This window comes from Pipistrellus kuhlii, unplaced genomic scaffold, assembly GCF_014108245.1.
Source record: "Pipistrellus kuhlii isolate mPipKuh1 unplaced genomic scaffold, mPipKuh1.p scaffold_m20_p_9, whole genome shotgun sequence".
In the NCBI taxonomy this organism is placed as follows: Eukaryota; Metazoa; Chordata; class Mammalia; order Chiroptera; family Vespertilionidae; genus Pipistrellus; species Pipistrellus kuhlii.
This window is the reverse complement of record NW_023425595.1, coordinates 21568094-21594571: the sequence shown is the minus strand read 5'-3', so window position 1 is coordinate 21594571 and position 26478 is coordinate 21568094. Positions and strand designations below refer to the sequence as shown.

The window sequence follows — 26478 nt, the reverse complement described above, 5'->3', positions numbered from 1 at the left end:
TTTACCCCATAGTGTAGTCACCATATCCCGGGAGATAAATTCTGAAGAGGAAGGAAGAGGATAAAATAGAGGAAAGATTAGAGACAGGTGAGAGGGTTCTCTGGGCTATAGCCTCTATAGTTTATTCAAACCCCAGCTCATTGTTCTGTGGTAAGAGCAGACTTGTAAACACTCTGAAGCCAGAGCGCAATCTCATGCTTCCTTGGGAGTCCTCAGAAGACCCTTGGCATCACCTTCTCTTTTTCAGTCACCTCCCTCTTGTCCCTGGATCTTGCCCTCTAAGGAAGATGGATTTGGGAAATTGTCCTCAGATCTAAGTCAGTATCACAAGCACCTACATAGCAAAGGTATTATGGCTGAGGCAAGGGATGAGTGACAGGTTTTCTGTAACACTAGTCAGAAACCCCTAGATACTGAGCTGTTTCTTCACCACTGGACAAAATGCAGATTTGCTGATTCTGAGTTTATGATGTTGTAAACATTATTTTAAAAGAAAACATAGAAATAGCTGTAACTTCAAGAATGAGCCAAACCTTAAGGACAAAAGAACTGTGATGCAATAAGAAGTGGCTGTTTTCTGGAAGCGGAAGGACTGACTCCACATGGACAGTGTCACCAACAGCTGCATGCTCCATAGAGAACCAGGGGCCAGAGGCAGCAATGCAGAGAAGCCCTGTGTCTACCCCTGTCCCACCTGGCCTCCACTCCCAGAAAGCACCATACCTGATGTCAGGAATGCTATGCTATGTAAACTTATAAATGGGGTGGGAGTGTGTGTGTGTTTTCCCACCAATCCACAGACTCTTATGCATTTCCTCTAGTCTCCTTGAAGAATTTCTTATTTAGCCCTGCTGGTGTGCCTCAGTAGTTGAGCATCAACCCATGCACCACAAGAACATTGGTTTAATTCCCAGTTGGGGTACATGCCCGGGTTTGTGGTCCAATCCCTGGTGGGAGAAGTGCAGGAGGCAAACAATGGATTCATCTATGTTTCTATCTCACTCTTTCTCTCCAACACCAATAAAAACAAATTTAAAAAATAAAAAAATTTCTCATTTAGCTGATTCCATTGCACACACTTGTAAGTTGGGTCCCATTTGTACGAGCTGCCTCTATATATCGGCAGCTGGAGCCACTTCCTGAGAAGGACCCTTGGAATACTGAGCAGAGCTGGCTGACCAGCCTACCACGTGGATCCAGTCAGAGTCTGCTGGGCTCCACTCCACACAGCGCTCGACTGTCGCCTGCTCACTTTGAGCGGAGGATCCGGCACTTTTTTTTAGGCCCTTATAAATAATACATTTTGTCATCTTGATTCTTAGTTTAAGCAATTTTTTTCTCTTTGGGAAAACCACTTTCACTCTACGAGACAGTTGTTCATAAATCAAGAGGAGCTGCAAGTGACCGAAGCCTGAATCCCTGACTTCGGAAGGAGTGAGCAGCCACCAAACCTGATGGTTCAAGGAGGACACTGGCCTCGTTCAGGCAGAGAATCTTACTTCAGCCATTGGGGGGGGGCGGGGGGGATGTTTAAGCATTTGATTCCTTGACCTCTGACCCAGGAAGTTCTACTATCAGGATTTTAAATACTACCTTCAGCTCCTGCCTCTTTAAGTCCTGCAGGCTGACTATGCTCAGTAACATGCTGAGGGTCCCTTCTCTCTGTAAAGTGAGACAGTATTTCCTGTCATGCAGACGTGTCCAAGCACCTGGCATAAAGTCACAGCTCAGGGTATGAACTCCCTTTGAACTCTCCTTGATACCCTAAAGCTCCCAAGAAGATGCATTTGTACCTTGAAGAAGTGTCATTTCCCTCCCCCTCTTCACTGACCAGGGACATTAAAAAAGGGTGCATTAATTAATATGGCATAAAGAAGCCCAGCTATGTAGTGGACAGAAAACTGAACTTGGAATTGGATGGACCAGGCCTTGAATCCTGGGTCTGTTACAGGATCTTGTCCTTTTACCTCTCTGGACTTCAGTGTCCTGATTTAAAAAATAAAATAAAATAAAATAAATGGGGAGAAAATTAACTTTGAAGTGTCTCTCAAACTTTAATGTGCATATGAATTGCTGAATACAGGTTGTGATTCGGCAGGTCTCAGGTAGGGCCTGAGGTTCGTTCGTTCTTTCTTTCTTTCTTTCTTTCTTTCTTTCTTTCTTTCTTTCTTTTTAAATATATTTTATTGATTTTTTTACAAAGAGGAAGAGAGAGGGATAAAGAGTTAAAAACATCAATGAGAGAGAGTCATCAATCAGCTGCCTCTTGCACACCCCCTACTGGGGATGTGCCCGCAACCAAGATACATGCCCTTGACCGGAATCAAACATGGGACCTTTCAGTCCACAGGCCGACGTTCTATCCACTGAGCCAAACCAGTTTCGGCGGGCCTGAGGTTCTTCATTTCTAATTAGCACTGGCCAAGGTCGAGACCACTGGTTTGTGGAGCACTTTTTTAGTAGAAAGGACATGTTTTTTAGTAGAACAGACATACATAGTGAAGGGCTCTGTCAGCTTAAGGTCTGACCCATTAACCATTGTCATCCTACCTTAAACACAAAGGTCATCCTACAGTTCCACTTAGACCAATGTGTTAATCCTTGATTCTTTACAGTTAAATAAAATAGTAATTAGTTAACTAGTAAAATAACAAGGACTAGGGAAAACCACTTGTCACCAATCCTCTCACCTCCAACAAAGCACAACAGCTCTATCAGCTGGCGATGTCAGAGGCAAACATACAAATAAGTCTCCATAGACCTTAAGACCACTTCAGCTATCCCTGGCCAGTGTGGCTCAATTGGTTGAGCATCATCCCATGCATTGAAAGGTCGCCAATTAGATTCTCAATCAGGGCATATAGCCAGGTTGTAGGTTCGATCCCCAGTTGGAGTTGGGGTGGGGGGGTTACTGTTTTAAACCCAGATGTTTAGGATTGAACCTAAGTACTGACTTTAGTGAAAGCTGGTTTTGGTAGGGAGAGAAGGGAAAAAGCTGAGAATGCTGACTCTCTGAGACTGATCTGAAGGAGGATGAGAGGAAACTGGAGAGGATTTGATGGAATGAAAGAAAGAAGCCAGGGGTTGTGAGGGGGGCTTCTGTCTTGAAACAATGGTGCTCATGTTCAAGGTGCAGCACCTGTGTCACCTCCTTGACAACACCTTCCCTGACAGCTGGCTCCTTCTCTTGTTGCCAAAGCACTGATAGCCACCTCTCTACCCACCTGGAGCTGGAGCACATCATAGCAGATTGAACACTCATTTCGGTATTGATCTCCAACCCCTTGGGGTCAGAGACCATATCTTATTCATCTCTATATTCTCAGCCTGGCACAGTGCCCTGGCACGTATTAGGCACTCAGTGAATGATGCTGACTGAATGCATGCATGAGGTGGAGGGCATTGAAGAGAAAGCTTTAATGGCCTTGCTTCAGGGCCTCTGTTTCCTGTAGGCATTCATTCATATATTCACGTGGTTGGGGAACACACATGCTCCAAGAGTGAGCACTCAGACCTTTTACCAGTTTTCAGTGTATTTCAATCTGAGAAATGTTCCAAACTTTCTTGGCCCCGAGATTGTCAACTTAGTGATATATATATAATAATTATAGCTGTCTGTTAGTTTTATAAATATATGTAAAACTTGTAGCATTTTTTCAAAATTTTCTATTTTCACTGTAAACTATATACATCATTTCCCATTTCTCAAACAAGGGAACAGGGCCAGACAAAAAAATTAACTGATTTAAGACAGAATCTCAATTTCCGGTATAAAACAAAAAACCAAAAAACAAAACTTGATTCTTATCCAACATACAGATCCCTGGCCCCGCCCCCAGAGATTCTGATTCAGTAGGTGTGGGATGGAGCCCAGGAATCTGCCTGCTAGTGACACTAGGTTCTGAGGCTGGTGGCCTACAGGCCTGAGGCAAGGCGACCGTGATTAGAGGTCGGCCAGGTGCCCCCTCCAGGCCAGGCGCCTGGCCTGCTATGGAGCTTGTGTCTGTTGGAGGTCGTCTCAGGGCTTTGGTTCCAAAGCTACAGTCATGGGATGGAGACAAGTCACACAGACAGCATCTTCCCAGGGCCTGGCAGGAAACCTAAAACCAGAGACACTCAGGTGATGATGGCAGTGCCAATATCCCATGCACAAAACATGAGGCCAGAGTGGTGCCTGGAAAATGGATCACATTTCTGAAGACTTAAGACTTGGAAGGCCAGATTTTAGAAAAGGACCAGGCCCCCTAGACAAGAGGGACGGGAGAGAGAGAGAGAGAGAGAGAGAGAGAGAGAGAGAGAGAGAGAGAGAGAGAGATTGATTTAGTAAAGAGCAGTAACCAAAGAAAGTACCAGTAGCCTTTTCCCTCTCACCTGCCTTCCACATCCATGTCCCACTAACTGCACCTCTGTGTCTCCTCCATCAGCCCCATCCCCTTGCCCACTATCAAGGCCCTGATCAAAGACCTCCAAGGTTACTTTTCACCCCAAAGTTTATATAAAAGCCCTCCAAGGGATGCTTTTCATCCCTCCTTTCCTTCTCACTAGAAACTCTCTTCGTCTACTTCCAGGAAAAAGCCTCACTCATCTTTCCAGAGCACAGATCACATCACAAAGTGTGAGAGACCACTGTATTTGAAGCCAGAGATCTGGTTCTGGTTCTGGTTCTGGCCCTGGATCCTGCTCCATCATGAACTAGTTGTCTGTCCTCAGATTAGTCACTTCCCCTTTTGGAATTCATTCTTTACCTGTGAGACAGAGAGCGGGACTGGGTTACCTCTAATGTCCTTTCCCACCCTAGGGTTTTATGCATAGTCCTACTTAGAAATGATCAGTGACATCTTATTCCCTACAGAATTAAAGATACAATTGCCTTAACCTGGAACATTTAAGGAAGCCCTCTGTGAGCTGGGCCTGCTATGGACTGAATGCTTGTGTCCCCCCAAATTCGTGCGCTGAAACTCTACTCCCAATGTGATAGGCTTTGGAGATGGGGCCTTTGGGAGATGATTAGGTGATGAAGGGATCAGTGCCCTGATAAGAGACAGGAGAGAGAACTTGCTTCCCCTCTCTCTGCTGTCCATCATGTGAGGACACAGTTAAGAAGACGGCCATCTGTAAACCAGAAGGAGGGTTCACACCAAGAACCCACCATGCTGGCACCCTGATCCCAAACTTCCAGGCTCCAGAAACATGAGCAATAAAAGTTTGTTGTTTAAGCTTACGTTGTTGAAGCGTATGGTATCTGGTTATAGCAGCTGAAACTGACTCAGACAGGCCCAAACTATTCTTAGGCATTATTCCCCTTACGTTCCCTCTGTTAGAGTCAAACTGATGTATCCTCAGGACCCTAAATGTGCCACAAGTTTTGTTTTCTTTTTGCTTCCTCAATGCTTTTGTCATTCTTTTATTTCAGAAGACCCACTACTACACCTATGTCAACCTGTTTGATTCCTACATTTGTCGAAATCCAAATCACCTGGGTTTCTTTTAGGTTTGCCCTCTATGCCCCTAGCCTAGGAGCCAACTCCTTCCCCCCTGACTGCCAGTCCTCCTCTGTCCCCTCTCACAGCCAACAGTGCAGTCCCTCCTAGGCCTGGCTCACACACTTCTGCCAGCTCCATGAGGGCGGGGCCTGTGATCTCCTATCCACGCAGCACACCACCCTGCACAGGGAAGGGCTGGCCAAGGGAGTGCTAGACAGATGTCAGAATCTAGCGGACGTTGCCATTTTAGTTAGACCCTGAATTTCAGTGGCAGCCGAGGCAGAAAGGGTAACATGGGCAAATAGTTTCCAGTCTCACACAACAAAAAAGACCAATTCCAGTTCCAGTGAACAACTTTTCCTTGAAGTCAACCCCAAGGATGTGAATCATAAGAAGGGCCACCGAGTTTGGCAGTGCAGGGCACTCACTGCTCGTAAAGGCCAGTGGCCGAATGCCTGAGACGATCTTCCTGCCAACAACGGCTGGGGCTGAGGAGCTTGAATGGGTGTCTGCAGGCTGACTGGGAGCTTTGGGCACCTGTGCAGAGCACATGCTCCTGGCTGAGGCAGTTAGTGAATTCTGGTAAAAGGCAGACTGTGTGATGTACTTGACGGAGTTTCCTCCTCTGACCTCCCCCGGCCCTGGATCTGGCCTATCCTGACTTGTTCTCTGTTGACCTGGGGTCACAGTCAAGCGTGTACGTCTTATCCTCCTGACTAGAGTGTCAGTTCCTGCCTGGAAGGATCTTGTTCGTCTCGTGTCTTGCTCTTCTTCCCATCTCCCACATGCCTAGCTCTGCTCACAGCAGATGTCAATAAACGCTCTCTAGATGGATACTTAAATTTAGATCAAATTGACTCAAATCCCAATTAAAATCCCTAGTCAGAAAGACAAGATTTAATTCATTTTCTCCCTACAAAAAGGACAATCTTGCTGTTTTAAATAACCTAATACATTTCCTTCACAACTCAGAGGCAGACGCAATTTCTGTTTTTAGAAGGCATATCTGCGATGCTGTGAAATAGAGCTTGATTTTGATATTTTATTCTGATTAAACTTGAGTCCTATCAGTGATATGAGAGATGATGTGGCATACTCTGAACCATCCTATTCATCATCCTAGAATCCTGAGGCAGAAGCATGTGAGGGGCCTCAGAGGTCAATTGGATCATTATATAGTGAAGAGAACTGGAATTCAAGAGCTGAGATTAGCACTCAGGTTGAATGGTTGATGGGTTGGCTAGTTGGTTAATTTATTTTCTTTGATCATTTAGTCAACGAACACTGAGCACACAACCTGTACCAGACCCGGAGCTCAGTGCCAAGGATATGGAACTGGCAGAGACAATCACAGCCACCGCTGAGATCTCAGACTAACAGTCACCTCCTTGTTCCTTGGTCCAGGACATTTTACTGCTTCAAAGGAGCTGCATGGCGTTCAAAAGATCTTTCTGGGGAAAGGACCAACACAAAGCAGCCTTGAAATTACTGGAACACTACAGGCCCCTTCCCTACAGGCCCAGAGCACCCATCAAGGGCAAGGGGACCGGGATTCCTAGAAAGCCTGGTACTTTATGCCTCAGCACTGCCACCTTGGAAGCCATACAGCCATGGCTGCACTCAGAAATATGTTCCTTAGGACTAGGTTGTTATTTCTCCCTTCAGCCTAATGGCCACTCTCTCTTCAGTATCAGGAACACTGGGTTCTCGCTCACTGTCCTCCACCCTGTCTTGCACAATGTAGGCAATTTCTACTTGTGGCTGATGAGACAACTGTAAAAGGTAGTTTTTTGGTCCTAGAACACTTCTCTCTTTAAACTCATCCACAGACTCATCTCCTTTCGGGAATGGCAAAGAGGCCTCCTCCTCTGCCAATTCTGGTTGACTGGAAGTGGCTGCCTGCAGTGCTATGTTGAGAACGTTTCTGAGGCTGCATCCAGACACAGTAGGAAAGGAGGAGTTGATTGATCGGCAGTCAATGGGACAGCTATTTGCTTTGCTTTCCATCAACTAGACCCTGGCTTTAAGACCTCTGTTGGTTCCTGGATGCCTGGAGGATTAAGTCCGGCACTCTCAACGTGCTCTACAAGACCATGCACAGTGCAGTCAACAACCTGACACACCAGCCTGTACCTCCCACCACGCACTCCATAATCCACCCACACTGAGTTGTTTTTTAATATACCCCTCTCTTATAGGACTCCCAGCCTTTGCAAAGGATATTCCTATTTTCAGAAATGCTCTCTCCTTTTACCCCCTTTTGATGTCCAGGTTTTCTGTGAAGCCCTCCCCGACTTCCCCTTTAACAAGTCCTCTCCTCTGTGCTCTCGCATCTCCTTGTTTGTCCCTTTGCCATTACACTGACTCACTGAGATTCATCTATTTGCATTTCTACCTCTCTCAGAGATGGGAGGGCCTCGAGAGCAGAGCCCTATCTTACCACCAGCAGAACACCAACGCAGATAAGGCACTTGCCATAGGACTATTGAGTGAATGAACTCTTCACAATCTCTCCCCTGTCCCTTCTCCCAGCTTTCTTTTAGAGATGCAAAAACCAGCCTTTGTCTAGAGTCTCTCAAACTTGCAGAAGGGCACCTGGCAGTGAGGTCTGTTGCCTCTCGAGTCTACCCACTGCCAGATGCCTCCACTGCCTTGCCCCAAGTTTAGGAATTCAAACTAGATATCATTGCCCTGGCTGGTGTGGCTCAGTTGGTTGGGTATCATCCCATGGACCAAGAAGTCATGAGTTCAATTCCCAGCCAGGTCACACACCTGGGTTGCAGATTTGATCTCTGCTGGGGATGCAACAGTGCACGGGAAGCAACTGATTGATGTTTCTCTCTAACCTTCCCCCTATCCCCCGCTTCCTCTCTCTCTAAAACCATGAAAACATGTTCTTGGGTGAAGATTTAAAAAAACAACAAAAACAACAACAACAACTAGATATCACTTTGATCTACACTAATTGGGCACTGAGTAGACTGAGCAGAATAAATGATTTCATCTAATCCTTCATTAAGACCTGTTGTCCTAACTTCACAAATTTATCTGCTTCTGTCTCCACTGTCATAACCAAATCCAGGCCCCTGTCAACTCTCCTGGGCTATAATAACAACCTCGTAACTGGTATTTCTGCTTCCCTGTTCACATTTTACAATTCATTCTCCATTTAGCTGCCTCAGTGTTCTTTAAGAACCCATCACTCCCCTTCCCACTAATTCTAGAAGAAAATCCAAACTCCTCTGTGGCTGCCAGGGCCATTTAATATGACCTAGCTTTTGCTTCTCTCTGACCCTGTCACCTGTCCCTCTGGCACAATGTGTCCGAGCATGCAGATCTCCATGTCACTCCTCGAATGGCCACGCCCACTTCACCTCTGGGTCTTCTTCCCATTGCTCCCTCTGCCAGGAATGCTCCTGCCCAGCTTTTCATCTGAGATCTCAGCTCAAAACATGCCCTCCTCGTGTTCTGTCCTGACCATCCTTCCAAAGCACAAAGCATATCCCAGTTACTCTCACCCCAGAGCCCCTCTTATTTCCTACATGGCACTTAAAATCTAAAATTATCTTACCGACGTTCTTGTTTATGCGTTTAGTGTCTACTTCTCTCACTAGAATGTGAGCTGCATGACAGACAGACCTGTCCCCTTCGCTGCCACATCCAGTGTCTACCATGGGTCTGGCTGACAGTAGACACTAAATATTTATTCAAAGCTGAAGGAATACGTTTCTGGAGTTCTCCAAAGATGACCTATTGCACACTCCTCTTAAACATCAAGTAATGATAAGCTGCAGAACATGACACTGGACATCAGGAGACCTGGGTTCCAGGTCACTTCCAAATGTGGCCCCTCATGAAACACAAGGTAACAACATCAAAGATCCTGGCAAGATACCACCATAAGAAAAACAGGCTGTGTTTGTGGCAGCAGAGAAGTGAGCCCTGTGGCTGAAGAGGCTTTAGCAGTCCAGAACACAGGCTCGGGGCAAATGTCAGGGGTGTGATGCAACACGCCAGGGGAGGATGGTGTTTCCTGAACTGGCATAAGACTAAACACACAGTGCTCAGCCTTGAAGTGGCCTCTGTGGAAGGGGAGGGAATGGGATGGAGAGGACTTCAGCATGACCTCAGCTTCCAAATGCACTGGTATTAAATGGGATACAGCGGAAAGGCCACTGAATTAGGAGTCAGAGCGGGGACAAGAGAGAGAGGGAAGAGGCACTGCTGAGCACCCCTCGGCACCCCTTTACCCACAATACCTCATTCAGTCCTCGTAATCACCCTCCCACAGAGGAGGCAATATTTTCATTGAGAAACCGAGGCTCAGACAACCTATTTTCAGGATGCTTGTCTATAAAACGGATAAATAAATCATAAGATAAAAATAAAATAGATAAATAAAACCCATCTCACAGATCTAGTGTGAGCGTGCAATAAGATATGGTGTAAAGTACCTACACTATGCGGGTGCTTTGTAAATGTTACTGTTAATATTAAGAACATTAGTAACTAGCTTGTGCAAGGTCACACAGCTCTTCGGTGAGATGGGTGATATTTTCACCATGTCAGGCTGCCCCTTAGAAGACCAGGATTTGAAACATAGTTCTGCCAATAATTAGCTGCATGACCTCAGACAAACTATTGCACCTTCCAAGAGAGCCATGCTCTCACCCTAAATAAAGAGGCCTAGAACTCCGCCCTACAGAGCCCGCAGAAATGCCAGAGGAGAAAATAACCGGTGAACTAGAATCCGCCGAGTGTGAGGATGGGAACTATGATGACTGTGATGGGCACCCTGAACAAGGACAATTGTCTTCAGGCTGGTGTGATCCTAGTGTGCTAGACAGTGACATAGGAAGCCAGAGCCATGCCTGGGGTGCCAAGGATTTTTTCAGGCAGCCCATGGTTGTGGGTTTACTGTGACTATGCTAGCTCCACAATGTGTATCTGGGTTATGCTCCCCTGGAAAATTAAGAAAGTGTAAATCTCCTAAGACACTATCGGAAACATGCTTCAAGATTATATCCAACACGTTTGGAAAATAACTCCTCCTAAAACCAGCTTTAGGAAAGAGCTGGCCTGGGTAAGGGACAGAGCCAGCATTCTAACGGGGTCAGATTACAAGCTACAGCCACCCTGGGCACCGGAAAGGATTTCTCTGCAGTGAGGATTGGGTTCTCTGGGGAAACTTAAGCCGGGTGGGCTAACTGCTTGCTGGGCGTCGTCTCCTGAGGCAGAATTGGGACAGCGTGTCCCGGCCCACCCCGGGCTGCCAGCGAGCTGACACATGCCAGTGAATGTTCTCCCCGAGCAGAGCATGGGGCTCGGGCCATGCACACACGCCACAGAGCTGACAGCTGATCAGAGGCAGCTGATCAGAGGCACCACAGGCTTCTCCCCTTCTTACCTCCTGGGCTGCTGGCTGCTAGGCTTAACTCGGCTGACCCGCACACACAAACTGGAAACTCTGCACGGTATTTATGAACCTGCTTTTGCAGGCTGACAGAAAAAGGCCCGGAGAGCACCTCGCCCAAGTCACACTGTCAGAAAATGTGAAGCTGGGATTTAGCCGAGGTTCTTCTGACTTCAAGGACACCTCCGTCCTTGATAGAATTGCCTAAGCAGGCTGGCTTTTCAAGATAAAAGGAAGAACTAGGGGGTTCTAGAAAGGCAATTCTCAGTCTGCCATCCCCTGCAGGGGTCTCTCTGTCTCCCTGCGCCACACACACACACACACACACACACACACACACACACACGGTCACTCCCATGGGCACCCTTGCAGGAGCACCTGCCTTCACAGGGGAGCACCATCTGTCCCAGCGGTGAGAAGCTCTTTGCTCCACGAACACAGGGAATGTCAGCTTCCCTTGAGCACCAAACCTCACATAGCTTTCCCCCTTTCCCTCTGCCCTACCTGTTAAAGATGCCAGAGGACTTTTAAAAGAATACCTCATCCCCTTTCGTGATGGTAACCACTGGCCTGAATTCATGTGGCTCGAGTGTTTAGATTTTCACAAGGCAAAACATGTTCTTAGAATGCCACATGGGCATTCATAGGTCCTATCACATGGTGCCAGGGCCAGATGGGTCACTCCTCTGCCCACTACCCCCTGCCCTCAGAGAAACCTCCTTGGCCACTCACAGGAAGACACAGAGCCTGCTCTGCCACTTCTCCCACCCTCACCAGAACACAAAGATACTCTCAGACAACAAACCAGAACACTTGGCATGGGGAGGGGAGGGGAGGAGGAGGAATGGGAGAGAGGTTAGGGGACATGAGGTGGGGGCTCAGAATGCCCATCTGAACCCCATTCAAAGTCAAGAACGAGCATTGTGACTGTGTCTTTAAAGTTACTGTCTAGGGAGACTGTACAAAAGAGGAGGCCCAGAGAGAGGCCTGGGAGTCACAGTTGCCCAGGGAGCCCCTGAAAAAAACAACTCTCTGAACTCAAGGACGTGCCCCTGGATAAAAGCCAGCAGTCAGCAGCACCCTGGAGAGTTAGCATTCAGAGGAAGAGCAGCATCCTGCTTGATTTCTCTATGATCATGAGAACAGCAATGCTGGTGGGTTCTGGGGATGTCACTTCTCAAAGAACCAGAGGTCCTTTCTGGCATTGCACCTGCCACATTATAGATATATGAGAGGCCCAATGCATGAAAATTCATGCACTGGAGCGGGGGTGGAGGGAGGGTCCCTCAGCCCAGCCTGCCCTCTCTCACAGTCAGGAGGCAACTCTGCGGTCAGGGGAAGGCAACACCCCATCACACGCTTCCACTGCTGGCAGCACAAACCTCAGCTGGCCCTGGTTACCTGAGCCTCGGGCGGCCCTGAGCAGTTGGGCAGCCACCATCCAAAGCTTGCCTGTGCCTCTGGCCAGCCCTGCGTGGCTGGGGGGCTAAGGAGACTCGGGGACACTGGAGGCAGAGTGCAGAGCGGCCGCCATCTTGTGGCTGTGAGTGCCGCCATCTTTGAAGGTAGATAGTCAATTAGTATATTCCCTCCTTATTGGCTATGGACACCACCATCTTTGTGATGGGGTGAGGGTCAATTAGCATATCCCCTCTTTATTAAATAGGATATTAATAGCAAATATTTTAATACATGAATAATGAAATAAAAGAACACATAACAAACACATGTGGATCTCATCCACAGATTTGGGGAAAAACACTCACATGACATGCATCAATACCAGAATTACCAATCTCTCTCCCCAGACTGGTCATACCATTCCTAGGCTGAATTTCTCACAACACCCTTTTCAGAATATTCTGGTGAGGAAGCAGAACCATGAGGGATGGAAAGCAAACTATGAGTCCTCCAACCAACTGGACTAACCGACCTGACCCCATAGAGGCAGGGGCTGGGTCAACAGACCAAAGGGATTCCAAGGCTGTTGTCCTACTGTTGGTGGCAGGGTATGGAGCATTTGCATGGGATGTCTAAAAGACCCCTCAAGTGCAGTATGCTCAAATTCAGATCGAGATCTTTCTACCCAAACCTGGTCTTCTTCCACCTTTTTTTCTTCCTCTTCTTTTTTTATGTTTGAGTTTAGAATGGCAGGGTCACAATACACTTGTGCACTCAGAAACCTGGAGATCATCCTTCCCACTTCCTCCTTCCTCGCAGCTGTATTTAACCCATCATCAAATCCTGCCCATTTTATCTCCTAGATATCTCAAAACTCCTCTTCCCTCCCATCCCTGCTGTCTTTAGCCCGATCCAGCATCATTTCGTACTGGGACTAAGGCAAAAGCTTTCTCTTCACTTGTTTCCCTATAAGCTCTCATATCCTCAGACCTATTCTCAAGACGGCTGTCAAAAAGGTCTCTTGCAAATATCAGACCTGTCATATCTCTCTCCACATGTAAACACACACACATAGTATCAGCCTTTGCTCCAAATCCTCCAGTGGTCCCCAAACTCTCAGAATAAAGAAAAACAAACATCCTTAACAAGGCCTACAAGGTCCTGGTCTCCCTCTCCAGCCTCTTGTCCCACCTCACACTCTTCCTCACCCTCTGCACTCAAGTCATACTGATCCTCTCAGTGCTCAGGAAGCACTGAACTGCCACTCACCTTGGGGACTACATGGGTCCAAGTACCTAGAAAGCTTTTCCCCAACCTCATCTACTCCGTTACCTCGTAAACTGCCAATGATCCTTCAGATCTCAGCTCATATGTCACTTCCTCATCTGAGCTATCCCTGATCACTTGAGGTAGATCAGAGCCCCTATTATATGATCTCATGGCAACCTGTCCTTTTCTTTCGCAGAATTTATCCCAATTTGTAATTTTATATCGATATTTATTGCAATTTATTTTAATATTAAAATCAGACTCCCCCAAAGAGACTGTAAGCTTCTTAAGAGCAGGGGTTATGTGGATCATGTAGGTTTTGTCATTATAGTATCTCCAGCTTTTAGCAGCAGGTCTGACACATAGTAGGTGGTCAATAAAACTCCACTAAATTAATAAATAAAATGCAGCTCATGTCTGAATTTATTGTAACCAATCCCACCAGGTCCTTTTCTAACATCATTCCTGGGGTGCTCTTGAGTTTGTCTTAGGCTACTTGAAAGTGTTGATATTTTGCCAAAACCGGTTTAGCTCAGTGGATAGAGCGTCAGTCTGTGGACTGAAGGGTCCCAGGTTCGATTCTGGTCAAGGGCATGTACATTGGTTGCAGGCACATCCCCAAGAGGGGGTGTGCAGGAGGCAGCTGGTCGATGTTTCTCTCTCATCGACGTTTCTAGCTCTCTATCTCTCTCCCTTCCTCTCTGTGGAAAATCAATAAAATATATTAATAAAAAAATAAAAAATAAAAAAAAGAAAGTTGATATTTTGTCATCTCTCCTCATCCTGCTAGTGTCCACTATAGGGGCCTACCTTCTATCAATGAAGGGATCGTGGCATCATCATTGTCACCACAGCTACATTTATGGGGGATTTACTTACCATGTATTAGACGCTGTTGAGGACCACCCATGTGGTATTCACACAGTCCTCACAGTACTATGAGGTATACATTAAGTAATCCTATTTTGCTGATGAAAAAAACAAACAAACAAAAAAATCCCTGAGACTCAAAGAGGGTTTTCTCAAACTTGGTGGGGCCAGATTTTGAACCTCAGACTAACTCTAAAGTCTACAGTCTTAATTAAAACCTGTTGCCTTGTGAAACGGGGCTAATAATACCCAGTCATAGTGATATCATGAGGACTGAAGCACAGAGGGCATTTGGTAGAGGCATTTGTTGTGGTGCTGGAGGCATTGTGGGGAGGGATAACCATTTACCATTTTACCTAGAAGAGAGCTAATCTGACTGCCCTTCTGGGACTAAAACAGCTGGACTTGGTTTAAAAAGAGGCTTTTATGAAAAGCAGCATGCTGTGGCAGTTCCAACACAGAGTGTGTGGAGAGGGGAGGTGATCTACTAACAAAACCAACCTGGGCTCTCTGGTCCAGGTAATTAACCATGCTGTGGTTAGAGGAGTAGGGAGAGGGGACTCGGGAAAGCTCAGTGTCAAGGAGGCTAAATGTAGAAAGGGTTCCAAGGAGAGGCTCAGTGGCAGTGCTGAGTGAGGAGGCAGCTGCTAGAGGCCTGGAGGTGAGACTTGGGCCTTACAGACCAGCCTCCCCATCCTGGCTCTGTCCCTGGGACACTGGGCAAGTCATGCCCTTCTTTTAGCTTCATTTTTTCCCGTCTGTAAGTGAAGAAATTGAACTAGCTTGTGTCCATGGTTCCCATCCAGATTCTGAAATTTGAAAATTTCGTTTTTGTTCTCTTTGGCATTGGGTACAAATGACTAAGATTGACACTGTGATTCAATGACAAATGTTTACAATCCAGAATCACAGATTCTGAAATCTTATAGCTAGAAGAGATTAATGAATCCAGTTCCCTCTGTCCTACCCATTTGATGAAAAGAAAACTAAGGCCCAGAGAGGGACTATAAGTTCTGGGAAGGTAGGAACTGCCTGTCTTGTTCTCTACTACATACCTAGTACATTTTCAAAATGTTTATTGAATGAATGAATGAATGAATTAATGAACTAATAATCTCCCTCCAGGGTCATGCAGCCTGGGGGAAGGGGAAATACCCTCATCCCTTGCCTAGAAGGAGGGAGCAGGATAAGGCAGAAGCCTCAGCTGCTTCTGGCTCGTGCAGGTTGGTGCTCTCCAGCTAGAGAGCCAGAAGGGAGCCAGGAACAAATTCTCAAGGCTGGTGGTTCTAGCAGCAGTTGGCCATAAAGTGGGCTTCTGCTAGAGTCCTCTGTGCTGTGCATAACGAATCACGCAACGTCAATTACTACATTCTGTTAACAAGCTTGTGTCCGCCTGCGCATCGCCAATGACTGCCCTGCAATTTGCCACAGATCTACAGTTAGTCTGTGGCACAGCAAGTGGGGCAGAGGATTTCGAGACACTCCAGGCCCAGGGAAATCAAGTGGTGTGTTTTAGACAGCTGCTGGCCTCAATGATCGTGCAGCAATATGCAGGGATGTCCTTTCTGCTCACTGTGGAAGAGGTCTGTGTCCCGGGTACCCTTTTCTGTCCTGGAAGGAGCAGGTTGTCAGACTCAGTAAGTCCAGCTGGAGAAAGCAATCACTGTACGGTTTCCTCTGAAGCATCAAACAACATGGGAAGGGGCAGAGTGGCAATTCCAAAAATCACCGCCAGCGTGGCTTGATGGACTGGTCATCCGGCCAGTGACGTCTCACACAGGATTCAAAACCTGGCTGCGCTCAACAAGAGCTGTGTAATCTATCTCTGTGACTTTGTTTCCACATCTGCAAAATAGGAATAATAATCCCTGCTTTGCAGAAGTATTTGCAAGGATTAAGTGAGATCATGGGGGATCAAACCCAGATTAGTAGCTACCATGTACAGCAGCTGATACTTAGTGAGTGCACAATCCATGCGCCTCCTACCATGATCGAGATCTGTTCTGAAGGGATTCTCACCTCTCGAGGAAGATTGGGGCCGGGACCCTGGCAAACCCAGACAGGAGCCTCCGTGTCTTAGATGTACGTTTCCCCTGGGGTGGCTCCACAGTGACAATGACAACTGCAGGCATGTGAAGCTGTGAGGTCTGCCTTCTTCACCTCCACCCTGGCTGCCAAGAGAAGCAGTGAGTGAGCATCCCCGTGAGGGGAGGTTGCTCATTTCTCCAGCAGCACCGCTGCAGCCCCTGACCTACTTTCTTACTAAAAATAGCCCCTCTTAGGTCACTGCCGCAAATTGGATTCCGCTGCTTCCCTGTACCAAGTAAGCAGGTGGGTGGGCGGCAGAACACATTTGGTGAGCAGGAGCCTCGGCTTATGTGGTGCATGGCTGCCCAATCACCACGCAGGCACAGAGGGCAGAGAGCTCCAGGGCACACCCCACCAGGCACATCTGCACACAGCAGAGCTGCTCCTGACCCTGCTGGGATGCCGTAGAAGTGGGGTAAGGGGCCATGAGGGAGATTCTAGTTCCTGGGCTCTGAAGTCTGCCAGAAATGAATCCAAATATGCAATCTTGTTATTTAAACTTGGGCAAGACCCTTATCGTTTCTTTGCCTCCGTTTCCTCATCTGTAAAATGGAGATGATAAAACTGACCTTAAGGTACTGTACAGATAAAATATGTTGTATATAAAGCAGTTCTTGGCACAGCACAAGTGGTCCACAGTGAAGCTGTTACAGTTATTCTCCATCGTTGGGCTGTTACTCCACAATGCCGTCATGCTGAAGCCCCTCGCAGTGGAGATAGCAAGGGACAGGGGCTCCTCCCAGAACTAGAAAGATTGTAAGCTGAAAGCACCTTGGCTTACTAATGTCAAGGGTTCCCTCACATGGCTAAGCAACACAATAATCAGTATTAGCAATTTGGATTCCAGGTCCTTGCCCTGGAAATTGGGGATCAGGAAGCCTGTCTCGGGATGTGGGAATCTGCACTGTAATAAGCGCTCCACCTGATTCGGATGCACTGCCAGGTCTGAAAACCTGAGTCAGTCCAGTCGCCTCCCAGCAGAGGGGACAGAGCCTCCTCCCAGGAAGTCAGGGAAATCTGACCCTGGCTAGGAGGACAGTAGGTTCACCTGCTGCACAGGGAAGGGAAGGACGTTTCAGGACTGAACGGGACATACAGAAGCACATAAGGGAGAAAGCTGTTAGGAAAATGTCCTTTGATGAAAGTGAGGTCACCACCCTGGTAAACAGCGATGGCACAGATCACTAAGTGTCTTGGATGATGTTGACAATGTTGCCTGCATCCAAAAGTATGATTTTTTTCCCCAAATATATTTTTTTAATATGTGCCTTTTTGTTTTCATTTTTTACATGCTCAATGCTGTTGTCTCAGTAAATACTGCAAACTAGTCAAGCAGATGGGCCATAATTTATCTAACCCTAATCGTTGGACATTTAGGCAGCATCACAATTTTACGAAATTATAAGAAACATGATGATGAACATCTTTAAAAATAAAGCTTTTCTACAGATCTTTCCTCAGGAGACAACTCCAGGATGTGAATTAATAAGTGAAAGTGAATGGACTTTCTTTTCACAATCCTCAAGGCGCTTGATAAATAGTTACCAAGGATTTTCTAAAAGTGACCGGACTGTTTTTATGAATGAGGAGGGAACGCCCAATGAGGCTGCAGTTCTTGTCCACGTCACATTGTTAAATGGGGCGGAACCAAAAGCAATATCGGAGTCTCCTAACTTCAGACCCAGTGCTCATTCTTCCACAGCACATCACAGACCAAGGCTATTTGGCCAATGCCTCTGAGCACTCCTAACTAAGGGCTTTAGGTTAGCAATGTACATGGGTAGATGAGAATACCGTATTTTCCGGCGTATAAGACGACTTGTGAAACGAAAAAATGTCAACTGAAAATCGGGGGCAAAAGACCAAAATTGCACAAAAATTACCTGCAGATCTTGATGGCAAAGTAAGTCTTTTCTTTGAAGTGGGGGGTAGTCTTATACAGCGAATATAGGCCTAAACTTATGTTTTAACTGTAAAATTAGAGGGTCGCTTATATGCCAGAAAATACGGTAATGTATGCATGTTTACATGTACATGTGAAGCACTATGTGTGAGTCTATTCTTCCAACTTTATCATTCATGTTCCCCTAACAATTAAGCCAAGCATCTCTTACACTGTCTTACCTCCACTCCTTCGATCCTACATAAAATGTTCCCTGTTCTATTCAAATTCTGAGTCCATTTCAGAAAGACAGACCTATGTGATCCAAAAAGCATTTCCAGACTATGGACATTTACTATAAATAACATCCATATATGATACTTATTTTATTGTTTTGCAGCATCTCTTACATAAATGTAAAATTATTTAAGTTTACCTACAGAATAAAGTTTGTTTCAGGCCTTTGTTATTAGAAAGAAATAACCCCCCACACCCCCCACCACCACCACCCTCCTAAAGCAAATCAGAATAGATTTACTTCAAAAAGGCACTTCTAGAGTTTGGTGGGCTCACAACAGGTCACTGCAACTCCCTGTACCTTCCATATTACAGGAGCAAACACTTGGTAGATTGACTAGGAGACAGAATACATTTCCATGAGCTAAGGACCTACTCTGACCAGGCACCATGCTAGTTGCTTTGTGTGTGTGTGTGTGTGTGTGTGTGTGTGTGTGTATCTTGGAAAAATCTTAAAATAATCCCAGCAAGGGAAATATAACCCTCTCCATTTTATAGATTGAGTAACTTATTAAAAATCAACACCATTAGTAAATGTCAAAGCCGGGATTTAAACCCAAGTATGTCTGACTCAAAAACCAACATTTTCTGCTTTACTACACTGTCTCAAAACTGAAGCTGCCCTACTTCAGGCACATTATGAGAAGGCAGTGTTCTTTGGAAGAGATAATAATGCTGGGAAAAATAGAAGGCAACAGGAAAAGAGAAATGAGAGGGATTGACTTCATAAAAAAAGCCAGAGGCACAAGTCTACAGGAGCTAAGCAGGCTGCTGAGGACAGGACATTATGGGCATCACTCATTCGCCAGGAGTCAGAGCTGACTCAATGGTGCATAACACACACACACACACACACACACACACACACACGGCTATTGCTGTGATTAAATTATACATGAGTGTAAGAGACCCAGACAGACAAACAGATTGTTATTAGAATCCTGAACATCACAACTTGTCATTCTGATGATGAACAGAGACGCTGCCAAGATCCCCTGTCACTTCAGAAGGACTTAATTACACTCACTAGATAGCCCCTTCCAGCATCAGAAAGTGAATGGATGCAATGCATTTCATAATAACCCTCAATGAGACCTGAAGCCAAGAGGTGAATTTTCCGAGAAAAATGCATTAACCACATGCTGCATTGTGGCGCACTCTGGGGAACCACGGTTTCCCGGGACATGCTCCCGCTCCATCATTTATGTGTTTGCATTCGCACACAATGTACCCCAGCAGCCTGTTTCTAGAAAGCAAGATTCAGCAGAGGGAGCTGGGCTCAGACTCCACCACGAGGGCTCAGGTACATTTGGGTTTGGGGCATTTATTTCAGTTTTCTGAGGCTTCCGGTGAAATGTCAGGAGACCTGGCTTTTCGTTCAGATTCTGTGGCTGTACAACCTTGGGCAAGCTCCTCGACCTCTCAACCTTTCACACAAAACAGGGATCACGCCTATCTTAGACAAAGGAGCTGCTCTTCGCTGTAACTGATGCCACGGTGACTGTGTATCACGTGCTGTGTGCCTGGCCCTGTGCTGAGGCTCCCCATGCATTCGTGCACTCATCCTCACAGCCCTGTGAGAAGGGTACTATTCTGTCCAGTTGACAATGTGGAAACTTATGCTCCGAGTTCAGTAATCCGCCCTGGGTCACACAGTGATAAATTGCAGAGTTAGGATTCAAACCCTGGTCGCTTTGATTTGAAAGCCTGTGCTCTTAACCACTAAACCAGGTTCCTGCCTACCAGAGAGCCATCTCAAGGAAGACATGAAATAATACTTATTATTATGTGCCGCCTGGGTGCCCAATGGTCTGCATCCCTCCTCTACACCATGTGAGTGCAGGGAGGTGCTCCAGGCTCTGGGACGATGGGGCCCTGTGCGGAATATATGCATCTTGAGAACAGAGGGGAGAGACAGGACCTAATGGAAACTATTGACTACTATGCTCCTCTAATTTGTGAAATCAGCCTCACTGTGACCGTGAGCAGGGGTGATGTAAGAAATTCCTCCAAAGGTTCAAAAGTTGGAGATTTGGCCAACCAGTGTGACTCTGTGGCTGAGTTTCGACCTATGAACCAAGAAGCCCCAGGTTCCATTCCCAGTCAGGGCACATGCCCAGGTTGCAGGCCGGATCCACAGTAGGGGGCATGCAGGAGGCAGCCAATCAATATCTCCCTCGTTGATATTTCCATTTCTCTATCCTTGCCCCTTCCTCTCTAAAATCAATAAGAACTTTTTTTTTTTTAAGTTGTAAATTTGAAAGCTGGTTTGGCAGTGAGAGAACTTGCTGAAGACTACAGTAAAACACTCATGTTCATGCACTGTCACGGATTTCCTTACACTGATGGTGCCCAAGGCGACAGTGCTGGCTAATGATGAGGAAAAAGACACGACTGTGAAGGCAGGAGTACACGCCTGCAGGGAAGCTGGACAATCCCTCCCCCGCCGTCACCACGGCCCTCCACTGCTTACACAGAAAGGATAAAGGGACACTTGAGGAAGGCACCACATTTTTAAACCTCAGGCTGGATCTAACTAAAAATAGAACTGTGATTCAAACGCCTATTATTGCTGAGAATTCTGCTTTTGCATTCTAAACCAAACTGCTTCACCTTTCATCAACTCTACCTCCCTAAGGTGCTCATTCCCACAACTTAGAGACACAGGGAAGAAAGACTTATTGAGAGTCTAATGCGCACTTGGTACCATGCTGGGCCCTTCACACCTACAGTCTCATCCGTGCTGTACAACAGCACTCCCGTTTCACAGATGAGGAAACTGGGGCCCAGGGAAGTGAGATGACTTGCCCAAGCTCACTCAGATGGTAAGTGGCCATGCTGGGAACAGAACCCATGCTCTTTTAAATACAAATGTTATTACATTTCACAGTGAGAAGCCGAGCTTCATTTTAAGCTTAGTGAGAGATGAGAGCAGCACTGCTCTCCAATCTGCCCTCTGGCTTTGGGAAGGACTCAGCAAAGCAGCCATTGGACTCATTCCCTCCTGTGACTGACAGGAAGACTGCTCTTGGTTATAGCTTCGGCAGCTGCTAAATCCGCCATCCCACCCCCTCCAGCTGGCTCCTCGGGTGGAGTTATTCATATAAGAATTTCAGTGGCCTCGAGGCATGATAATCAGAGCCTTTTAGGTAATAAAAAATGTCATAAAATATAATAAAGGACAAGATGAGCCTGGGTCGGGAAGATAACAGGAGGGAGGCTGTTCTGGAAAGCAGGGCGGTAGGTACAGATGCAACAGAATAACTCGCAAAGTTCACAACAACACTCTCCTCGCAACTTCTTCCTCTGGTTCTCACAACATGCCAGGAGGCAGACGATGATGAAAGTGTGGTTCTGGAAAGTTAAGGTCTCAGGTCCTAAAGCAAATTAGTGAACTCCTCTGAGCACAAGTTCCCCCTTTGTCAGCTGGATATCATAGTACCCATTTCATAGGCAGAGGCTGGGCTACGAACCTGTCTCCTAATCCCCACCCAGTGCTTCTCCCAAGCCAGCTACTCCTAAAAGTTGCAGAGACAAATCTTCGAGCCCTGTAGAGAAAGAACCTGTATTTCGCTGCCCTGCATGATGGGACCTGGGAGGGGAAGTGGCTGTGTCAGTATCAGAGAGTCCACAGAGTCTGGAACTTCCGGCTTGGCTATCAGAACATTTCCAAATCCCACCTTAGATATCTACTCATTGTGTGACCCTGGGCAAGTCACTTAATCTCTCTGCCTTGAAGCTCTCTTTTGTAAAAATGGCCAATAATAGTACCTGTGTTACATAGCTGTTGTGACACTTAAATAGAAAAAAGAAACCACACATGCCCAGTGCCTGGCACTGAGGCACATACTTGGTAAGTGTGAGTTGTCCCTGTTTTCATCCTCAGCATTGAGCAGACAGAGACCCAGCACTCTGCTAGGCACATAGGAGGTGCTCAATGAATGTCCATTCCCTCCCCTTCCTCATGCTCCCAATCCTCCCAGGGCACAAACCCTCTCCGTTATCTGCAGCCCTGTGGGGAGAAGGTCTAGGGTTGGAAATTGGAAGAGAGAAGGGTGCTCCCACCCAGGGAGCCTGACTGAGCTGGCCTTGCTGCTACACCAACTCATTCAGCATAGCGGGTGCTGTGTGCTTTCAGGTCACTCCCCGGAAACTAGTGACTCCATCCTGGGTTTTCCTGAAGGAGACAGAGCCTGCACAGGTATGGGGTCCTCCTGAGGACTTAGCCCTTACAATGACTTTTTTTTTTTTTAAACCCTTACTCAAGGATACAGTGATTTTAGAGAGAGTGGAAGACAGAGGGAAAGATAGAGAGAAACATTGATGTGAGAGAAGCACATCAATTGGTGCCCTGACCAGGGCCCAGGTCAGGGAGAAGCTTGTAATGAAAGTACATGCCCTTGACTGGAATCAAACCTGGAACCCGTGGGTCCGCAGACTAACGCTCTATCCTCTGAGCCAAGCTGGCTAGGCACAAAGTTTTGCAGAATGGGTAGGTCCCTGCAAAATAGGGATAGGAAAGCAGTCTCTGCCCTGAGCCAAATTACAGCTGCAGCAGAAATAATCACAGACTAGTCACACTGATATCACATGATCAAAGGCATCGCAACACCACACCCTATACCAAGGACATCTCACAGAAACACTATCCACATACACATGGAGGAAACATTGCTCAAATAGACCTACTTCACTAACCTCTACAATACCAACTCCCTGACCTTTCTGAAGAGCTAAAAACCTCCATTCCAATCTCCTAGTTCTATTTGGATGTTCCACAGATATCTCACACTTGGTTATGCTCACTACCCAGGCTGGTGTTGTTCAGTGGTTAGAGTGTCAGCCAGCGCAAGAAGGGTCGTGGGTTTGCTTCCCAGTCAAGGGCACATATCTGGGTTGCAGGTTCATCCCCAGCCCCAGTTGGGGTATATGCAGGAGACTACCAATCAATGTGTCTCTCTCACATCAATGTTTCTTTCTCTCTCTTTCTCTCTACCCTCCCCCTTCCTCTCACCCTTCCTCCCTCCCTTGCATTCTCTCTAACAATCAACCGGGAAAATATCCTTGGGTGAGGATTAACAAAAAATAAAAATAAATTAATCACCCTGCCTTAGGCCTACCCTTTCCTCTCTCCAAGTATTTCCCTCTTACTCAGTGATGACACACCTTCTTAGTCTATCAAGCAGGAAAGTGGGTGCCATCTCTGATCCTGCCCATTGTTCTTCCTTCCTCAACTCTGTTCACCGTTAATCCTGACTCAGTTGCCACTGCTTAATTCAGGTCCTCACTACACCCTTCCCTTCAGGTAATTCTCTGGTTTCTCTACTCTGGGTCTCTCTGCCTCTAGACTTCAACTCAGCCTGTCCCCAGAATGATTTTCTTAAAATACAAGTTGAATTATGTGATGGTCCGTTTTCATGCCAAACTGTACCCAGTTAGTCAATCAAACACTAATCAAGGTGTTGCTGTGAAGATATCGTGTAGATGTGATTGACATCTATAATCAGTTGACTTTTTATCAAGATGATTTTTCTGGATAATCTGGGTGGACCTGACCCAAGCAATTGAAAGGCCTTAAGAAAAGAACTGGGGTTTCTCTGCCTGTTGACTGTAGCATCGCCTGTCCTTCTGGAAAATCTGCCCTAAGGATTTCAGGCTTGCCTAGCCATCTCCATAGTTGTATAAGCTGGCTCTTTGCATGACATCTCTTAATATATATCTCCTACTGAGTTTGTTTCTGGGATGATATACTCTGCCTCTGAAACAGAATGATGACTTTGATAGAACCTATTAGACTGGTAGAAATTGATAGCCGGATCTTTCCAAGTTGGCAAGGATGTGGAGCTACGGAAATCTTCATGTACTACTGGTGTCATATATCAGGCATTAAGCTAGGTCCTTTACATGTATTATCCCCTTTGATTGTCATAATAACTCTTTGAGTATTCTCATTCTCTTTACATTAGGAACACTGAGGCTCTGGGAGGATGTAATTCACTCCAAGTAACATAGTTTAAAAATGGCAGAGCTGAGATTTTGAAACCTACTCAGGTTTCTTTTGTGGACATAGTGTTGTCGTCCGCCCCGCAATATTAAATCAAATTTATTTGAGAATTATAATAAAACAATATTAAACCTATGATGGTCTTACTTGCTTTTTATGAAAAATTATAACCTTTCTTTTATAACCATGCTTACACTTTTACAACATCAGGAAGCCTCTATAAAGCAAGGTTAGGGGATCAATATTATTATCTTTATTTTTATACTTGTGCAATTAGAACCTTTAAAAAGCAAGCAAATTACTTAAAGTTGCAAAATATAGAAGATTAACAAAAGCATCGCAACAATCTAAAACAGCAGTCACCAACTGGTGGTCCATGGGGTCTGAAAGGTTGATGACCACTGTTCTAAAGGGCCAAATTAAAAAGACATCTTCCCTTGGGGTAGTCTGCACTTGGGAATGTGTCACAGTTTCAAATACTCCCTTTAGGAAAAACAATAGATAATAAGACAATATATTTTTTAAAGGATAAAAGAATAAGAAAGAGACCTTGGAAATAAAAAATGATAGCCAAAGATATTTCAGATAAGCATCTAATCTTCAACACGTACAGAGAACTCATACAACTTAAAAAAGGAAGATAAATGATCCAATAAAAAAAATAGGCAAAGGACCTAAATAAACACTTTTCAAAAGGCCGAGAGAGATATAAAAACATGCTTAAAGTCACTAATCATGGGAGAGATGCAAATCAAAACAATGAGATACCATCGCACACCTGTCAGAATGGCTATCATCAACAAATCAACAAATGACAAGTGCTGGTGAGGAAGTAAAGAAAAAGGAACCCTTAAGCACTGCTGGTGGGAATGCAGACTGGTGCAGCCACTGTGGAGAACAGTATGGAGTTTCCTCAAAAAGTTAAAAATGGAACTCCCATTTGACCCAGTAATCCTACTTCAAGAACTATATCCCAAGGAACCAGAAACACTAATCAGAAAAGATATATGCACCCTAAGTTCATAGCAGCACAATTTACAATAGCTAAGATTTGGAAACAACCTAAGTGCCCATCAGCAGATGAGTGGATTAAAAAACTGTGGTACAGCCGAAACTGGTTTGGCTCAGTGGATAGAGCGTCGTCAGCTTGCGGTTCGATTCCAGTTAAGGGTGTGTACCTTGGTTGCTGGCACATTCCCAGTGGGGGTGTGCAAGAGGCAGCTGATAGATGATTCTCTCTCATCAATGTTTCTGACTCTCTATCCTTCTCTCTTCTTCTCTGTAAAAAAATCAATAAAATATATTTGAAACAAAACAAAACAAAAGAAAACCTGTGGTACATCTACACAATGAAATACTGCCCCGCTATAAAAAAGAAGGAACTTTTACCATTTGCAACAGCATGGATGGAACTGGAGAGCATTATGCTAAGTGAAATAAGCCAGTTGGAAAAAGATAAATATCACATGATCTCACTCATATGTGGGATATAATGATCAACATAATTTGATGAACAAGAATAGAGCCAGAGACAAATGGCAGGGGAGGGTGGGAGGGGTTAGAGAGCAACCAAAGGACTTGCATGCATATTAGCGGAACCAATGGACACAGACACTGGGGTGGTGGGGGCTTGCCCAGGGTGGGAATGGCTTGGGGGGAAGGAGGAGGGTCCAAGCGGGAAGGAGACATATGTAAAACTTTAGACAATAAATAAATTTTAAAAATAAATGAAAATAAAAATTAATGGAAAAACAACCTCAGATGAGGATTA

The 26478-nt window shown here is 45.9% G+C and overlaps 1 protein-coding gene and 1 long non-coding RNA gene across 2 annotated transcripts in view; one reads left to right on the top strand and one right to left on the bottom strand.

Moving 5' to 3' along the window:
* Window positions 1-26478, bottom strand: part of SERGEF (secretion regulating guanine nucleotide exchange factor) — a 183567-nt gene that overhangs the window by 27394 nt on the left and 129695 nt on the right.
* LOC123651909 lies at window positions 12918-25403 on the top strand. The gene is made up of 3 exons (XR_006740897.1): window positions 12918-12927; window positions 16783-16792; window positions 25278-25403. It is a non-coding gene; the product is annotated as an uncharacterized LOC123651909 (long non-coding RNA).